This window comes from Stegostoma tigrinum, unplaced genomic scaffold, assembly GCF_030684315.1.
Source record: "Stegostoma tigrinum isolate sSteTig4 unplaced genomic scaffold, sSteTig4.hap1 scaffold_151, whole genome shotgun sequence".
Classification (NCBI taxonomy): Eukaryota; Metazoa; Chordata; class Chondrichthyes; order Orectolobiformes; family Stegostomatidae; genus Stegostoma; species Stegostoma tigrinum.
Window position 1 is genome coordinate 255,001 of NW_026728094.1, and position 20,338 is coordinate 275,338.

The following is a 20,338-nucleotide window of genomic DNA, read 5'->3' on the forward strand; positions in this document are numbered from 1 at the left end:
TGTCAAAATCTTAGTGACTGTTAACATTGATGTTTTTAGTCTCTCTTGTTTCAGTAATTGCATGACAGTTTGAATGGTTCTTTGAGAGTGAGGAACCTATGGACTCTCACACACCAAGATGGAATTTAGTTCGAAGAGTGACTTCAAAATAGTTGCTTGCTTTTAAAATCTTGACCGTTTTGCTGCCCTGTTGAACGAATTTAGCTTCATACTGCTTCAATAGGAATTAGTGTTTAATAGGAACATATTTGTGATACTTACAGTTCCGCAGGTTTTAGCATAAACTGGTGCAGCCTTTCGGTGCTTGCAAAAAGGCTCACCTCTCCGTTAATACCAAAGGAAAATTGGAGTTTGAAAGTAAGTTCACCCGGTGTCGGGGAATGAAATGTTAATGTTGACTCGAATATAATTTTTTAAAAAGTAATATATTTGTGAAACACTAAACTCCAATTAAAATTTGGATTTGCCAGTTTTACAGATGGTTGGATATTGGATTCATTTTAAATGAGGGTGAAGATCACTTTAAATCCAGCATAATTGTGAAGAAAAGAAATAGCATGTCAAATAAAATTAACTGCATGACTCTGCATAACCCTGTATATAGAATTTCATTCCGAACTATGAGACAGTTATGACCCCATACTACCTCAGTGCTCATGGCAAGAGTAAGACTCCTGTTTGACGTGCTGTGCACTGCATGGAATGGCGGCGACATCAGATTCATTGATGCTTGAGAATCAAAAGAATATGACAATAAGATTTAAAATCAAAATCTCATTGAACACTTCAAGGAATGTATTACAGGAAGAGGGGGAAAGCATGTATGACTAATACAAGGTGGTGGCACAGATCAAATAGACCTGTGTGCTAAAACTTAACACAAATTTCACATTGAATGGAACAGTTTCAACAGGCTGGAGGAAGCAGACATGCCAGCTCAAACTTTTTGAATTTGTGCATTCTGTTCGTAAACATCAGCAAATTTGTGGGAAACATGTTTATTCTTTCTCTTTTATTGCACAGAACCACACGATGAGACTGTTTTGATGAGGAATTTAAAGATTATGTGTCCCATCCGTTTGACTCACAGTTTGGTACCATAGGTTGGTACGATCTTCGTTCGAGAAGGAAAAGGGATGTTCCAGATACAGAAAATCGTCAAACCATTTACTACAAAGTCCGTTTCTGATTAGTATTAATTAATGCAGTTAACATTTTTAGCTCGACATGATTGCACAATGGAGTCAACAAGAAAATTTGATCTGATATTCCACATAAATTTTAAGTGGATATTAAAGCAGCTCATTTCTTTTTCACGCTGTATGCTGCTTTTAAGAATGGTTGTCTTATTGTCGAAACGTTTAGCTTTGACTCCATGGCTTCTTCCATTAGCTCACATTGAAACAGATGTTTCTTCAGCCAAAAATGCACGTTTACCCGGTGTAGCTTGACTAACCTTCCCCTGTGGTCGTTCCCCTGAAAAATAAGTATACCGTTTTGGGTACTGTTCCGGGGGACGACTGATCAGGGGTACGCAGTAGGGTGCAGGTCTCTGGCACAGAGTCTGTCCCTCTTGCACAGAAGGGAAGCGGGGATAGGAAGAGAGTGATAGTCATTGGGGACTCACTCATTAGTTAGAAGGACTGATAGAAGATTTGCTGGGAACGAAAGACACTGACGATTGGTGTGTTGCCTACCAGGTGCCAGGGTCCGTGATGTCTCGGATCATGTGTTTAGGGTCCTGAGGGGAGAGGTTGACCAGCCCCAAGTCGTGGTCCACGTAGGCACCAACGATGTAGGTAGAAAGAGTGATAGGGATGTCAGGCAGGATTTGAGGGAGCGAGGGTGGAAGCTGAGAGCGAGAACAAACAGCGTGGTCGTCACTGGTTTGTCACCCGTACCACGTGGAGGCGAGGCAAAGAACATGGAGAGATTTCAGCTGAAGACGTGGCTGCAGGGATGGTGCAGGTGGGAGGGCTTCAGGTACATGGACAATTGGGGCTCGTTCTGGGGAAGGTGGTACCTGTACAAACGGGACGGTCTCCACTTGAACCAGAGGGGCACGAATATCCTGGGTGGGAAATTGGCTAGTCCCATTTGGGTGGATTTAAACGAGCTCAGAAGGGGGATGGGAAACTGAGGTGTAGTCCTAGTACACAGGAGGATGAGCGTAGGGAGGACATGGTCAGGACCTCACTGTCACAGAAGTGTGCTGGCAGACAGCAAGCTGGATTGAAGTGTGACGACTTTAATGCCGGGAGTATCCGGAATAATGTAGGTGAGCTTGCAGCTTGGATAGGTACCTGGGACTTCGATGTTGTGGCCATTCCGGAGGCATGGATAGAGCAGGGTCAGGAATGGATGTTGCAGGTTCTTGGGTTTAGATCTTTCATTAAGGTCTGGGAAGGTGGTAAAAGAGGGGGAGGTGTGGCCTTGTTGGTCAAGGACAGTATAATGGCGGATGAAAGAACCTTTGAGGACTCGTCTACTGCGGTGGTATGGGCTGAGGTTGCCAAGGAAGATTTGTCGACTGAGTCAGTGTGGGTGGAAGTTCGGAACAGCAAGGCAGCAGTCACCTCACTGGGGGTTTTCTACGGACCCCAAATAGCAGTTGGGAGATCGAAGAACTCATTGGCCGGCAGATTGTTGAAAAGTGCAAACGTATCAGGGTTGTTGTTAGGGGTGACTTCAACTTTCCCAATATAGATTGAAACCTCCTTAGTGCAGATGGTTTGGATGGAGCCGTTTTTGTCAGGTGTGTTCAGGAGGGTTTCCTGACTCAGTATGTGGACAGGCCGACGAGGCGGGAGGCCTTTTGGATTTGGTGCTCGGCGATGAACCAGGACAGGTGTCAGATCTCGTGGTGGGAGAGCACTTTGGCAACAGTGACCACAACAGCCTCACATTTACCATAGCCGTGGAAAGGGAAAGGAGCAGTTACCAGGGGAAGATATTTCACTGGGGTAAAGGAAACTATGACGCTATCAGACAGGAGTTGGGAAGTACAGATTGGGAGCAATTGTTCCACAGAAAGGGCACAGCAGACATGTGGAGACTGTTCAAGGAGCAGTTGTTGCGAGTGATGTATAAATTTGTTCCTCTGAGACAGGTCAGAAGGGGTAAGATTAAGGAGCCTTGGATGACTGGTACAGAGGTGCTTCTTGTCAAAAAGAAAAAGGCAGCGTACGTAAGGTGGAGGAAGTGAGGGTCTAGCACAGCTTTAGAGTATTACAGGCTTGCTCGGAAGGAGCTCAAAAGATATTGCCTGTACAATTGTTACCTGTTACAACCTTTGCGTCCACGCTTGCTCATTCAATGGTGTCAAGATGCCAGCAGTGCATGTACCTTCTCCATCCCCTAATGCCGTCAGCTCACACAAGACATAGTCCTTACTTAAAATCTTCTGATCAACCAAAGTTCATTGTAATGGACATTTTAGTTATCTGTCATGAAACGAAAACTGATTCTGACTGGCATGACCTGCAGTGCAAATGAATATAATCTGTGAAACGAGATTCTTTATGGGCTTGCATCCACTACAGATAATTGCTTTTCAAAGACGTTGCATACATACATTTATTTCTCCTATCACCTTAGATTATTTTTTTGTTTATGCATGTTGTGTGGGTTTCCAGTCAGGCCCATAAACACAGGTTTATGCAGTCACTGTTATAACACGGTATTGAAGGAGAATTTGTGATCTTTGGAGTTTCATTCCAGTGTCTGAAGGAGTGCACCATCAAGCCACTTCAGATCTCTTCTGGTGACTATATTGTTGCAAGTTTTCAAGTGTTACCGGTCGTCACATAAAATATGGCCTTTTTGTTGTTGCACTATTCATCTTAACTACACCTTATCTAGTATTTGGGCTTGGAAACAATTTTAATTATTTTTGATTTACCAATTCAAAATCATTTATGATTGTTGTCATGATATCTACAATATGTTATTTTGATTGGACACAGAGGATTGGATCTGTCTTAATGGAAATAATGTATGCGCTTATAAAACTCCTTCTGGGCAAGGTAGTTGCTCAGTGGTTAGAGCTGCTCATGCACTGGGGAGCCAATTGAGATTCCAGTCTTGGGTAACGATCTGTGTGGAATTGACACGTCCTCCCCGCGTCTGCGAGGGGCTTCTGCCAAGTGCTGCAGCTTCCTCTCATTGTTCAAAGATGTGCAGGTCCTTATATGTGATTTGTGAAGCATTTCTTAAATGTTTCAATCCTGCCAGCATCCAGTGCCCTGGACAAAATAACTGGAGATGAATAAAAGATACTGAGCCTTTTGACACCATTTCCTGCTGGATTTTCATCAATCCTGCTTAATATCGGTGACAACTTCCATGACCTTTTTGATGCTATGTCTGAATTGACAGTCTAGTTCCAAATATTTGTTGTGCAGTATTTCAAGGTCTCTGTCACAGCATACCCATGAATGTCCACTTCAAAAGATACTTCCATATCATAGAATCCCTACGGTGTGGAAACAAGCCCCTTTTGACCCAAGAAGTCCACGGCCACCGTCCAAAGAGCATCTCACCCTGACCCATCCCTCGACCCTTTCCTCAGTAACCCTACATTTCCCATGACTAACACACCTAATCTACACATCCCTAAACACAATGGGCAAGTTTGGCATGGCCCATACACCTAGCCTGCACATCTTTGGACTGTGGGAGGAAACCAGAGCACCCAGCAGGAACCCATGCAGGCATGGGCAGAATGTACAAACTCCGCACAGAAGATCGCCCAACGGTTGGATCGAACCTGGGTCCCTGGCGCTGTGAGTCAGCAGTGCGAACCACTGAGCCACCGTGCTGCCCTTGGAGTTAGACAGAGCTTGCTTGTTCCTGGGTGGCCTCAAACTGCCAACCTCCACTTAGTGGCAAAAGTGCTGACCAACTGCACTCATCTTCACTGGTTTTTGCTTTGTATCATTGAATTCAATTCTTCAAACTCTATGATAAATATTTAAATTTCCATTGATATGTGAGCGTTGTTTTTAGTATGCAGTATTGGTTTATTATGTTTTCTTGCTAAATAATGAATATTGTATGTATATGCAAATGGGCAAGTTGGTAACGATGCAGTCCGCAGACCTGGAGGATAATAACACTGTCTTTCAATCGCCCACGATGCCCTCTGCAAATTGGTAGAAAACAAAAATTTCTATAAAATTCATCTCCTCCCGTCAGTCGATCAAAATTAATTCAGGATTTTGTGCAGGCCAATAAGCGTAAGATTACGTGAGCCTAAACAAAACTACTGGCTCATATTAGTTCAGTAAAATGAAAGGTCAACAATAGAGGTAGTAGGAACTGCAGATGCTGGAGAATCTGAGATGAGAAGGTGTAAAGCTGGATGAGCACAGCAGGCCAAGCAGTATCATCCGGCTCTACACCTTGTTATCTCAGATTCTCCAGCGCCAATTTTCTGAAGCAGGGTCTCGTCCCGAAACATCAGCTTTCTTGCTCCTCTGATGCTGCTTGACCTGCTGTGTTCATCCAGCTCTCCAACTTGGGCAACAATAGAGTATGTTTTAAGTCACCAGATATGTTACGTGGGTTTGTCTTCCTTAGGGTGGAGTTAGTGGAACCGAAAAAGATGTCTCCCTCACAGCGTTCGTGACAAAAGAATTGCATCGTTCCTTGGCGGCCTTTCAACAGAAGAATATTCAGAGATTTCCCGAGTGGTAAGAATGTAACTTCTTTTACTTCTCTTTATCTCACTTTTTCCAAGAATTGGAAAATAGATTTTAGAAATAACATCGAGCTGATGAAGTGTGAAAAGAAGAATAATTTCAAGCAGTGGTGGGAGTTGGTCAGTGAGGTGGGAGGAGTGGATAGGTGGGAGAGAAGGCGGACAGGTCATGGAGGCGGGGATGAGGGGAGGAAGTAGTCTTGGGATGAGGCTGGCGGGTGGGGAGATTTTGAGGGTGGCCAAGTCCACATTGAGGCTATTGAGTTGGAGCTCCCGAGGCGGAATATGAGGTGCTGCTGCTCCAGTTTCTGGGTGGTGTGGTTGTGACACTGGAAGAGGCCCAGGATGGACGTGTCATTCAGGGAGTGGGAGGGGGAGTTGAAGTGATGCAATGATTTGGATATGAAAATAGAAGGTGTGGTTAGTAAGTATCCCAATGATTGAAGGTGTAGTAGCCAGCCAAGAAGGTCACCTCAGAATGCAATGGGACATTGACAAGGGCCAATGAACTGAGGAGTGGCAGATGGAGTTGAGGTTAGACAAATGTGAGGTGCTACATTTTGGAAAGGCAAATCAGGGCAGCACGTTTCCACTGAAGGTTGTGGGGAGTGTTGCTGAATAAAGAGACGCTGGAGTGCAGTTTCGTAGTTCCATCAAAGTACAGCCACCGGTAGAAAGGATATGAAGGAGACATTTGGTGTGCTCGCCTTTATCGGTCAGTGCATTGAGTATAGGAGTTGGGAGATCACTTAGCAGCCATATAGGACATTGATTCGGCTGCTTTTGGAATACTGCAATCGATTTTGGTCTCCTTGCGAGAGGAAGGATGTCGGCGCAACATTGAGGGCCGAAGGGGCCTGTTCTGCGCTGTATTGTTGTATGTTGTAAACTTGAAAGGGTTCGGAGAAGATCTACAAGGATGTTACGAGCATCGGAGGTTGGAGGTAGACCGTGGGCTTGAACAGGCAGCTATTTCTTGGAACTTTGGAGTTCAGGGCTGACCATATAGAAGTTTATACAATTACGAGGGACGAGGATAGAGCGAACAGCCAAGATCTTTTCCCCGGGTTGCTGGAATCCATAACTGGAGGGAATAGGTTAAAAATGAGAGAGGGAAGATTTAAAATGGACCGTATTTTTTTCATAGTGGTGCATGTATGGAATGAGCTGCCAGAGGAAGTGGTGGAGGCTTGTACGTTTAAAAGGCATGTGGATGGGTATATGAATAAGACGGGTTGAGAGGAATATGGGCCAAATGCTGGCAAATGGGACTAAATTAATTTAGGATATCTGGTCAACATAGACAAATTGGGCCAAAGGATCAGTTTCCCGACTGTACATCTCTCTGACTCTAAGTGTCTTTTTTCTGAAACTTGTGGCCCATAATTAGAAAAACGTGAAACAGGATTTGGGAATGTGACAATTCTAATTGGATCTGTTTGATGAAATTAACTCTGTAGATAATGGTGGTTGAATTATGATTTGTCAAATTTGAGTTTATTGCAGCATCTTACAGAATAGAGGAAACACATGTAATCAAAATTGAAAATCAAAACTTGGTAAAATTTTGCATTGGAAATACATGACCAGCCATTGGAGGAGATTCATGACCAATGCATTCAAGTGAGAACAACAAATGCGATTCAGTGACTCAGTGAAACGGGACGCAGTGACTCAGTGAAATGGGATGCCGTGACTGAGAGAAAAGGGATGCAGTGACTGAGGGTAATAGGATGCTGTGACTTATGGAAATGGGATGCAGTGACTGAGGGTAATGAGATGCAGTGACTGACGAAAGGAGATGCAGTTACGGTGGGAAATGGGATGCAGTGACTGAGGACAATGGAACGCAGTGATTGAGGGAAATGGGACGCTCTCAGTGAGTGTAATGTGAAGCATTGAATGAATGAAATGAGATGCAGTGACTGTGTGAACTGGGATGCAGTGACTGAGATAAATGGGTTGAGGTGACTGATTGGAATGGGATGCAGTGACTGATGGAAATGGGATGCAGTGACTGATGGAAATGGGATGCAGTGACTGATGGAAATAGGATGCAGTGACTGCGGGACATGGGTTGCAGTGACTGCGTGAAATGGGATGCAGTGACTGATGGAAATCGGATGCAGTGTCAGATGGAAATGGGATGCAGTGACTGAGATAAATGGGATGCAGTGACTGAGATAAATGGGATGCAGTGACTGATGGAAATGGGATGCAGTGACTGATGGAAATGGGATGCAGTGACTGATGGAAATGGGATGCAGTGACTGATGGAAATAGGATGCAGTGACTGATGGAAATAGGATGCAGTGACTGATGGAAATAGGGTGCAGTGACTGATGGAAATAGGGTGCAGTGACTGATGGAAATAGGGTGCAGTGACTGATGGAAATAGTGTGCTGTGACTGACGGAAATAGTGTGCTGTGACTGACGGAAATAGTGTGCTGTGACTGACGGAAATGGGATGCAGTGACTGAGGGTAATGGGTTGCAGTGGCTGAGTGAAATGGAAGGCCGTGTCTCTGTGAATTGGGATGCGCTGAGTGTGGGGAATGGGCTGCAGTGACTGAGTGAAATGGGCTGCAGTGACCGAGTGAAATGGGATGCGGTGACTGATGGAAATGGGATGCGGTGACTGATGGAAATGGGATGCGGTGACTGGTGGAAATGGGATGCAGTGACTGAGGGAATGGGGATGCAGTGACTGAGGGTAATGGGATGCAGTGACTGAGGGTAATGGGATGCAGTGACTGAGGGTAATGGGATGCAGTGACTGATGGAAATGGGATGCAGTGAATTATGGGAATGGGATGCAGTGACTGACGAAAGGAGATGCAGTGACGGTGGGAAATGGGACGCAGTGACTGAGGACAATGGAACGCAGTGATTGAGGGAAATGGGACGCTCTCAGTGAGTGTAATGTGAAGCATTGAATGAGTGAAATGAGATGCAGTGACTGTGTGAACTGGGATGCAGTGACTGAGTGAAATGGGATGCAGTGCCCGAGTGAAATGGGATGCAGTGGCCGAGTGAAATGGATGGCAGTGGCCGAGTGAAATGGGCTGCTGTGGCCGAGTGAAATGGGCTGCAGTGGCCGAGTGAAATGGGCTGCAGTGGCCGAGTTGAAATGGGCTGCAGTGGCCGAGTGAAATGGGCTGCAGTGGCCGAGTGAAATGGGCTGCAGTGGCCGAGTGAAATGGGCTGCAGTGGCCGAGTGAAATGGGCTGCAGTGGCCGAGTGAAATGGGCTGCAGTGGCCGAGTGAAATGGGCTGCAGTGGCCGAGTGAAATGGGCTGCAGTGGCCGAGTGAAATGGGTTGAGGTGACTGATGGAAATGGGATGCAGTGACTGTGATAAATGGGATGCAGTGACTGATGGAAATGGGATGCACTGTCTCAGTTGAGTAGGATTCACTGTATCCGTTAAAGGGGATGCAGTCCCTGAGTGAAATGGGATGCAGTGACTGATGGAAATGGGATGCAGTGACTGAGGCAAAGCAGATGCAGTGCCTGTGGAAACGGGATGCTGTGCCAGAGTGAAATGGGATGCAGTGACTGAGGGAAATGGGATGCAGTGACTGAGGGAAATGGGATGCAGTGACTGAGGGAAATGGGATGCAGTCACTGTGGGAAATGGGATGTAGGGACTGAGTGAATTGGGATTCAGTGATTGATTGAAATGGAATGCAGTGTCTGTCAGAAATGGGATACTGTGACTAAGGGAAATGGGATGCCGTTAGTGTGGGAAATTGGATGTCGTAACTGAGGGTAATGGGATGCAGTGGCTGCGTGAAATGGGATGCAGTGGCTGCGTGAAATGGGATGCAGTGGCTGCGTGAAATGGGATGCAGTGGCTGCGTGAAATGGGATGCAGTGGCTGCGTGAAATGGGATGCTGTGGCTGCGTGAAATGGGATGCTGTGGCTGCGTGAAATGGGATGCTGTGGCTGCGTGAAATGGGATGCTGTGGCTGCGTGAAATGGGATGCTGTGGCTGCGTGAAATGGGATGCTGTGGCTGCGTGAAATGGGATGCAGTGCCTGAGTGAAATGGGATGCAGTGGCTGAGTGAAATGGGATGCAGTGGCTGCGTGAAATGGGATGCAGTGCCTGAGTGAAATGTGACGCATTGACTGAGGGAAAGGTGATTCAGTGACTGTGGGAAATGGCATGCTGTGACTGAGGAAAGGAGATGCAGTGACTGTGGGAAATGGAACGCAGTGACGGAGGGAAATGGGACACAGTGACTGAGTGAAACGGGATGCCGTGGCTGAGTGAAATGGGATGCAGTGCTTGAGGGAAATGGGATGCAGTGACTGAATAGAATGTGACGCAGGGACTGAGAGAAATGGGATACTGTTATTGAGGGGAATGAGATGCAGTTACTGAGGGAAATGGAATTCAGTCACTGCGCGAAATGGGATGCCGTGACTGAGATAAATGAGATGCAGTGACTGATGGAAATGGGATGCAGTGACTGAGGGAAAGGAAATGCAGTGCCTGTGGAAACGGGATGCTGTGACTGAGGGTAATGGGTATACAGTGACTGTGGGAAATGGGATGCAGTGACTGAGTGATATGGTATGCATGGCTGAATGGAGTGGGATGCAGGGACTGAGCGAAATGGGATACTGTTACTCATGGTAATGCGTTGCAGTGACTGAGGGAAAGGTGATTCAGTGACTGTGGGAAGTGGCAAGCTGTGACTGAGGAAAGGTGATGCAGTGACTGTGGGAAATGGGACGCAGTGACGGAGGGAAATGGGATGCAGTGGCTGAGTGAAATGGAATTCAGTCACTGCGTGAAATGGGATGCAGTGACTGAGGGAAAGGAAGTGCAGTGCCTGTGGAAACGGGATGCTGCGACTGAGGGTAATGGGGATGCAGTGACTGTGGGAAATGGGATGCAGTGACTGTGGGAAATGGGATAGTGTTTCTGAGTGAAATGGGGTGCAGTGACTGAGTGAAATGGGGTGCAGTGACTGAGGGAAATGGGATGCCGTTAGTGTGGGAAATTGGATGTAGTAACTGAGGGTAATGGGACGCAGTGGCTGAGTGAAATGGGACGCAGTGACTGATGGAAATGGGATGCAGTGACTGAGGGAAAGGAAATGCAGTGCCTGTGGGAACGGGATGCTGTGACTGAGGGTAATGGGTATGCAGTGACTGAGGGTAATGGGTATGCAGTGACTGTGGGAAATGAGATGCAGTGACTGAGTGAAATGGGATGCAGGGACTGAGCGAAATGGGATACTGTTACTCAGGGTAATGCGTTGCAGTGACTGAGTGAAATGGGGTGCAGTGACTGAGTGAAATGGGATGCTGTCACTCAGTGGAATGGGATGAACTGTCTGAGGGAAAGGTGATTCAGTGACTGTGGGAAATGGCAAGCTGTGACTGAGGAAAGGAGATGTAGTGACTGTGGGAAATGGGATGCAATGACGGAGGGAAATGGGAGGCAGTGGCTGAGTGAAATGGGATGCCGTGGCTGAGTGAAATGCAATGCAGTGCCTGAGTGAAATGGGCTGCAGTGGCTGAGTGAAATGGGCTGCAGTGGCCGAGTGAAATGGGCTGCAGTGGCCGAGTGAAATGGGCTGCAGTGGCCGAGTGAAATGGGCTGCAGTGGCCGAGTGAAATGGGCTGCAGTGGCCGAGTGAAATGGGCTGCAGTGGCCGAGTGAAATGGGCTGCAGTGGCCGAGTGAAATGGGCTGCAGTGGCCGAGTGAAATGGGCTGCAGTGGCCGAGTGAAATGGGTTGAGGTGACTGATGGAAATGGGATGCAGTGACTGTGATAAATGGGATGCAGTGACTGATGGAAATGGGATGCACTGTCTCAGTTGAGTAGGATTCACTGTATCCGTTAAAGGGGATGCAGTCCCTGAGTGAAATGGGATGCAGTGACTGATGGAAATGGGATGCAGTGACTGAGGCAAAGCAGATGCAGTGCCTGTGGAAACGGGATGCTGTGCCAGAGTGAAATGGGATGCAGTGACTGAGGGAAATGGGATGCAGTGACTGAGGGAAATGGGATGCAGTGACTGAGGGAAATGGGATGCAGTCACTGTGGGAAATGGGATGTAGGGACTGAGTGAATTGGGATTCAGTGATTGATTGAAATGGAATGCAGTGTCTGTCAGAAATGGGATACTGTGACTCAGGGAAATGGGATGCCGTTAGTGTGGGAAATTGGATGTCGTAACTGAGGGTAATGGGATGCAGTGGCTGCGTGAAATGGGATGCAGTGGCTGCGTGAAATGGGATGCAGTGGCTGCGTGAAATGGGATGCAGTGGCTGCGTGAAATGGGATGCAGTGGCTGCGTGAAATGGGATGCTGTGGCTGCGTGAAATGGGATGCTGTGGCTGCGTGAAATGGGATGCTGTGGCTGCGTGAAATGGGATGCTGTGGCTGCGTGAAATGGGATGCAGTGCCTGAGTGAAATGGGATGCAGTGCCTGAGTGAAATGGGATGCAGTGGCTGAGTGAAATGGGATGCAGTGGCTGCGTGAAATGGGATGCAGTGCCTGAGTGAAATGTGACGCATTGACTGAGGGAAAGGTGATTCAGTGACTGTGGGAAATGGCATGCTGTGACTGAGGAAAGGAGATGCAGTGACTGTGGGAAATGGAACGCAGTGACGGAGGGAAATGGGACACAGTGACTGAGTGAAACGGGATGCCGTGGCTGAGTGAAATGGGATGCAGTGCTTGAGGGAAATGGGATGCAGTGACTGAATAGAATGTGACGCAGGGACTGAGAGAAATGGGATACTGTTATTGAGGGGAATGAGATGCAGTTACTGAGGGAAATGGAATTCAGTCACTGCGCGAAATGGGATGCCGTGACTGAGATAAATGAGATGCAGTGACTGATGGAAATGGGATGCAGTGACTGAGGGAAAGGAAATGCAGTGCCTGTGGAAACGGGATGCTGTGACTGAGGGTAATGGGTATGCAGTGACTGTGGGAAATGGGATGCAGTGACTGAGTGATATGGTATGCATGGCTGAATGGAGTGGGATGCAGGGACTGAGCGAAATGGGATACTGTTACTCATGGTAATGCGTTGCAGTGACTGAGGGAAAGGTGATTCAGTGACTGTGGGAAGTGGCAAGCTGTGACTGAGGAAAGGTGATGCAGTGACTGTGGGAAATGGGACGCAGTGACGGAGGGAAATGGGATGCAGTGGCTGAGTGAAATGGAATTCAGTCACTGCGTGAAATGGGATGCAGTGACTGAGGGAAAGGAAGTGCAGTGCCTGTGGAAACGGGATGCTGCGACTGAGGGTAATGGGGATGCAGTGACTGTGGGAAATGGGATCCAGTGACTGTGGGAAATGGGATAGTGTTTCTGAGTGAAATGGGGTGCAGTGACTGAGTGAAATGGGGTGCAGTGACTGAGTGAAATGGGGTGCAGTGACTGAGGGAAATGGGATGCAGTGACTGAGGGAAATGGGATGCCGTTAGTGTGGGAAATTGGATGTAGTAACTGAGGGTAATGGGACGCAGTGGCTGAGTGAAATGGGACGCAGTGACTGATGGAAATGGGATGCAGTGACTGAGGGAAAGGAAATGCAGTGCCTGTGGGAACGGGATGCTGTGACTGAGGGTAATGGGTATGCAGTGACTGAGGGTAATGGGTATGCAGTGACTGTGGGAAATGAGATGCAGTGACTGAGTGAAATGGGATGCAGGGACTGAGCGAAATGGGATACTGTTACTCAGGGTAATGCGTTGCAGTGACTGAGTGAAATGGGGTGCAGTGACTGAGTGAAATGGGATGCTGTCACTCAGTGGAATGGGATGAACTGTCTGAGGGAAAGGTGATTCAGTGACTGTGGGAAATGGCAAGGTGTGATTGTGGGAAATGGGACGCAGTGACGGAGGGAAATAGGACCCAGTGACTGAGTGAAATGGGATGCAGTGGCTGAGTGAAATGGGATGCTGTGGCTGCGTGAAATGGGATGCCGTGGCTGAGTGAAATGGGATGCAGTGCCTGAGTGACATGGGATGCAGTGCCTGAGTGACATGGGACACAGTGGCTGAGTGAAATGGGACGCAGTGGCTGAGTGAAATGGGACGCAGTGGCTGAGTGAAATGGGACGCAGTGGCTGAGTGAAATGGGACGCAGTGGCTGAGTGAAATGGGAAGCAGTGGCTGAGTGAAATGGGAAGCAGTGGCTGAGTGAAATGGGAAGCAGTGGCTGAGTGAAATTGGAAGCAGTGGATGAGTGAAATGGGATGCAGTGACTGGGTGAAACGGGATGCAGTGTCTGAGGGAAACGGGATGCAGTGACTGATGGAAACGGGATGCAGTGACTGATGGAAACGGGATGCAGTGGCTGAGTGAAATGGGATGCAGTGACTCAGTGGAATGGGATGCAGTGACTGAGTGAAACTGGGTGCAGTGGCTGAGTGAAATGGGAAGCAGTGGCTGAGTGAAATGGGAAGCAGTGGCTGAGTGAAATGGGAAGCAGTGGCTGAGTGAAATTGGAAGCAGTGGATGAGTGAAATGGGATGCAGTGACTGGGTGAAATGGGATGCTGTGATTGAGTGAAATGGGATGCTGTGCCTCAGTGGAATGGGTTGCAGTGACTGAGGGAAAGGTGATTCAGTGACTGTGGGAAATGGGATGCAGGGTCTGAGGGAAAGGAGATGCAGTGACTGAGGGAAATGGGTTGCAGTGTCTGATGGAAATGGGATGCAGTGACTCGGTGAAAGGAGATGCAGTGACTGTGGAAACGGGTTACCGAGACTGATCTGGGTTGCAGTCTCTGAGTAAACTGGGATGCAGTGGCTGTGTCTAATGGGATGCAGTGGCTGTGTCTAATGGGATGCAGTGGCTGTGTCTAATGGGATGTAGTGACTGTGTCTAATGGGATGTAGTGACTGTGTCTAATGGGATGTAGTGACTGTGTCTAATGGGATGCAGTGGCTGAGTGAAATGAGATGCAGTGCCTGAGTGAAATGGGATGCAGTGCCTGAGTGAAATGGGATGCAGTGCCTGAGTGAAATATGAGGCAGTGACTGAGATAAATGGGATGCAGTGACTGAGATAAATGGGATGCAGTGACTGAGAAAAATGGGATGCAGTGACTGATGGAAATGGGATGCAGTGACTGAGGAAACGGAATGCCGTGACTGAGGGTAAAGGGTTGCAGTGGCTGTGTGAAATGGTATTCCGTGTCTCTGTGAAATGGGATGCGGTGAGTGTGTGGAATGGGATGCAGTGACTGAATGAAATGGGCTGCAGTGACTCAGGGAAAAGAGATGCAGTGACTGTGGGAAATGGGACGCACTGACTGAGGGGAATGGGATGCAGTGACTGAGGGGAATGGGATGCAGTGACTGAGGGGAATGGGATGCAGTGACTGAAGGGAATGGGATGCAGTGACTGAGGGGAATGGGATGCAGTGACTGAGGGGAATGAGATGCAGTGACTGAGGAAACGGGATGCAGTGACTGTTAAATGGGCCGCAGTGACTGTTATTTGGGCCGCAGTGCCTGAGTGAAATGGGACGCAGTGACTGAGTGAAATGGGACGCAGTGACTGAGTGAAATGGGACGCCGAGGCTGAGTGAAATGGGACGCCGAGGCTGAGTGAAATGGGACGCCGAGGCTGAGTGAAATGGGATGCCGTGGCTGAGTGAAATGGGATGCCGTGGCTGAGTGAAATGGGATGCCGTGCCAGAGTGAAATGGGATGCCGTGCCAGAGTGAAATGGGATGCCGTGCCAGAGTGAAATGGGATGCAGTGCCAGAGTGAAATGGGATGCAGTGGCTGAATGGAATGGGACGCAGGGACTGAGAGAAATGGGACGCAGGGACTGAGAGAAATGGAATACAGTGACTGTGGGAAATGGGATGCAGTGACTGTGGGAAATGGGATGCAGTGTCTGAGGGAAACGGGATGCAGTGACTGAGGGAAATGGGTTGCAGTGACTGACGGAAATCGGATGCAGTGACAGGGAAAGGAGATGCAGTGACTGTGCATGTGGGATGCTGTGAGTGAGGGAAATGCAAAGCATTGGCTGATGGAAATGGGATGCAGTGGCTGAGTGAAATGGGATGCAGTGACTGAGTGAAATGGGATGCAGTGACTGAGTGAAATGGGATGCAGTGACTGAGGGAAAGGAAATGCAGTGCCTGTGGGAAATGGGATGCAGTGGCTGAATGGAATGGGATGCAGGGACTGCGCGAAATGGGATACTGTTACTCAGGGTAATGCGTTGCAGTGACTGAGTGAAATGGGGTGCAGTGACTGAGTGAAATGGGATGCTGTCACTCAGTGGAATGGGATGCAGTGACTGAGGGAAAGGTGATTCAGTGACTGTGGGAAGTGGCAAGGTGTGACTGAGGAAAGGTGATGCAGTGACTGTGGGAAATGGGACGCAGTGACGGAGGGAAATGGGATGCAGTGGCTGAGTGAAATGGAATTCAGTCACTGCGTGAAATGGGATGCAGTGACTGAGGGAAAGGAAGTGCAGTGCCTGTGGAAACGGGATGCTGCGACTGAGGGTAATGGGGATGCAGTGACTGTGGGAAATGGGATGCAGTGACTGTGGGAAATGGGATAGTGTTTCTGAGTGAAATGGGGTGCAGTGACTGAGTGAAATGGGGTGCAGTGACTGAGTGAAATGGGGTGCAGTGACTGAGGGAAATGGGATGCAGTGACTGAGGGAAATGGGATGCCGTTAGTGTGGGAAATTGGATGTAGTAACTGAGGGTAATGGGACGCAGTGGCTGAGTGAAATGGGACGCAGTGACTGAGTGAAATGGGGTGCAGTGACTGAGTGAAATGGGGTGCAGTGACTGAGGGAAATGGGATGCAGTGACTGAGGGAAATGGGATGCCGTTAGTGTGGGAAATTGGATGTAGTAACTGAGGGTAATGGGACCCAGCGACTGAGTGAAATGGGATGCAGTGGCTGCGTGAAATGGGATGCCGTGGCTGCGTGAAATGGGATGCCGTGGCTGCGTGAAATGGGATGCCGTGGCTGAGTGAAATGGGATGCAGTGCCTGAGCGAAATGGGATGCAGTGCCTGAGCGAAATGGGATGCAGTGCCTGAGCGAAATGGGATGCAGTGACTGATGGAAATGGGATGCAGTCACTGTGGGAAATGGGATTCAGTGACTGAGTGAAATGGGATGCCGTGTCTGAGGGAAACGGGATGCAGTGTCTGAGGGAAATGGGATACAGTGTCTGAGGGAAATGGGATGCAGTGACTGATGGAAATGGGATGCAGTGGCTGAGTGAAATGGGATGCAGTGGCTGAGTGAAATGGGATGCAGTGGCTGAGTGAAATGGGATGCAGTGGCTGAGTGAAATGGGATGCAGTGACTCAGTGGAATGGGATGCAGTGACTCAGTGGAAGGGGATGCATTGATGGAGGGAAAGCAGATTCAGTGACTGTGGGAAATGGCATGCTGTGACTGAGGGGAATGGCATGCTGTGACTGAAATGGGGAATGGGATGGGATGCAGTGACTGATGGTAATAGGATGCAGTGACTGATGGTAATGGGATGCAGTGGCTGAGTGAAATGGGATGCAGTGGCTGAGTGAAATGGGAAGCAGTGGCTGAGTGAAATGGGAAGCAGTGGCTGAGTGAAATGGGAAGCAGTGGCTGAGTGAAATGGGAAGCAGTGGCTGAGTGAAATGGGAAGCAGTGGCTGAGTGAAATGGGAGGCAGTGGCTGAGTGAAATGGGATGCAGTGGCTGAGTGAAATGGGATGCAGTTGCTGAGTGAAATGGGATGCAGTTGCTGAGTGAAATGGGATGCAGTGACTGAGGGGAATGGGATGCAGTGACTGATGTAAATTAGATGCAGTGTCTGTTTGAAATGGGACCCTGCAACTGAAGTTAATGGGATGCAGTGAGTTTTGAATGGGATGCAGTGACTGAGTGAAATGGGATTCAGTGACTGAGTGAAATGGGATTCAGTGACTGAGTGAAATGGGATTCAGTGCCTGAGTGAAATGGGATCCAGTGACTGATGGAAATGGGATCCAGTGACTCAGGGAAATGGGATGCAGTGTCTGAGTGAAATGGGATGCAGTTACTGAGTGAAATGCGCTGCAGTTACTGAGTGAAATGCGCTGCAGTTACTGAGTGAAATGCGCTGCAGTTACTGAGTGAAATGCGCTGCAGTTACTGAGTGAAATGGGATGCAGTGACTGTGTGAAATGGGATGCAGTGACTGTGAAATGGGATGCTGTGTCTGAGCGTAATGGGATGCTGTGTCTGAGCGTAATGGGATGCTGTGTCTGAGCGTAATGGGATGCAGTGACTGAGACAAATTGGATGCAGAGACTGAGACAAATGGGATGCAGTGACCGATGTAAATGGGTGCAGTGACTGATGGAAATGGGATGCTTTGACTCAGGGAAAGGAGATGCAGTGACTGTGGAAATGGGATGCAGTGACTGATGGTAATGGGATGCAGTGACTGTGGGAAATGGGATGCAGTGACTAGGGTAATTCGATGCAGTGACTGATGGTAATGGGATGCAGTGGCTGAGTGAAATGGGATGCAGTGGCTGAGTGAAATGGGAAGCAGTGGCTGAGTGAAATGGGAGGCAGTGGCTGAGTGAAATGGGATGCAGTGGCTGAGTGAAATGGGATGCAGTTGCTGAGTGAAATGGGATTCAGTGACTGAGTGAAATGGGATCCAGTGACTGATGGAAATGGGATCCAGTGACTCAGGGAAATGGGATGCAGTGTCTGAGTGAAATGGGATGCAGTTACTGAGTGAAATGCGCTGCAGTTACTGAGTGAAATGCGCTGCAGTTACTGAGTGAAATGCGCTGCAGTTACTGAGTGAAATGCGCTGCAGTTACTGAGTGAAATGGGATGCAGTGACTGTGTGAAATGGGATGCAGTGACTGTGAAATGGGATGCTGTGTCTGAGCGTAATGGGATGCTGTGTCTGAGCGTAATGGGATGCTGTGTCTGAGCGTAATGGGATGCAGTGACTGAGACAAATTGGATGCAGAGACTGAGACAAATGGGATGCAGTGACCGATGTAAATGGGTGCAGTGACTGATGGAAATGGGATGCTTTGACTCAGGGAAAGGAGATGCAGTGACTGTGGAAATGGGATGCAGTGACTGATGGTAATGGGATGCAGTGACTGTGGGAAATGGGATGCAGTGACTAGGGTAATTCGATGCAGTGACTGATGGTAATGGGATGCAGTGGCTGAGTGAAATGGGATGCAGTGGCTGAGTGAAATGGGAAGCAGTGGCTGAGTGAAATGGGAAGCAGTGGCTGAGTGAAATGGGAAGCAGTGGCTGAGTGAAATGGGAAGCAGTGGCTGAGTGAAATGGGAGGCAGTGGCTGAGTGAAATGGGATGCAGTGGCTGAGTGAAATGGGATGCAGTTGCTGAGTGAAATGGGATTCAGTGACTGAGTGAAATGGGATCCAGTGACTGATGGAAATGGGATCCAGTGACTCAGGGAAATGCGCTGCAGTTACTGAGTGAAATGCGCTGCAGTTACTGAGTGAAATGCGCTGCAGTTACTGAGTGAAATGCGCTGCAGTTACTGAGTGAAATGGGATGCAGTGACTGTGTGAAATGGGATGCAGTGACTGTGAAATGGGATGCTGTGTCTGAGCGTAATGGGATGCTGTGTCTGAGCATAATGGGATGCTGTGTCTGAGCGTAATGGGATGCAGTGACTGAGACAAATTGGATGCAGAGACTGAGACAAATGGGATGCAGTGACCGATGTAAATGGGTGCAGTGACTGATGGAAATGGGATGCTTTGACTCAGGGAAAGGAGATGCAGTGACTGTGGAAATGGGATGCAGTGACTGAGTGAAATGGGATGCAGTGACTGAGTGAAATGGGATGCAGTGAGTCAGTGAAATGTGATGCATTGATGGAGGGAAAGCAGATTCGCTGACTGTGGGAAATGGCATTCTGTGACTGAGGGGAATGGCATGCTGTGACTGAGGGGAATGGCATGCTGTGACTGATGGAAATGGGATGCAGTGACTGTGGGAAATGGGATGCAGTGCCTGAGTGAAATGGGATGCAGTGACTGAGGGAAATGGGATGCAGTGACTGAGGGTAATGGGATGCAGTGACTGAGGGTAATGGGATGCAGTGACTGAGTGAAATGGGGTGCAGTGTCTGAGTGAAACGGGATGCAGTCACTGAGGGAAATGGGATGCAGTGACTGAGGGAAGTCGGATGCAGTGACTGCGTGAAATGGGATGCAGTCACTGATGGAAATGGGATGTAGGGACTGAGTGAATTGGGAGTCAGTGATTGATTGAAATGGGATGCAGTGTCTGTCAGAAATGGGATGCTGTGACTAAGGGAAATGGGATGCAGTGACTGAGGGAAATGAGATGCAGAGACTGATGGAAATGGGATGCAGTGACTGCGGGAAATGGGACGCAGTGACTGAGTGAAATGGGACGCAGTGACTGTGGGAAATGGGATGCAGTGACTGAGGGTCATGGGATGCAGTGTCTGAGTGACATGGGAGGCAGTGACTGAGTGACTGAGTGAAATGGAATGCAGTGACTGTTGGAAATGGGATGCTGTGACTGATGTAAAGGGGATGCTGTGACTGACGGAATGGAATGCAGTGACTGATGGAAATCTGATGCGGTGACAGGGAAAGGAGATGC

General features: G+C 48.5%; 1 long non-coding RNA gene across 4 annotated transcripts in view; it reads left to right on the forward strand.

The window, feature by feature from the left end:
* The window catches only part of LOC132207766 (uncharacterized), a 404,921-nt gene that overhangs the window by 28,013 nt on the left and 356,570 nt on the right, over nt 1-20,338 (forward strand). For all 4 annotated transcript variants that reach the window (XR_009443788.1, XR_009443789.1, XR_009443790.1 and 1 more), the window contains one exon: nt 5,581-5,693. This is a non-coding gene — a long non-coding RNA (uncharacterized LOC132207766). The remainder of the gene's footprint in view (nt 1-5,580; nt 5,694-20,338) is intronic.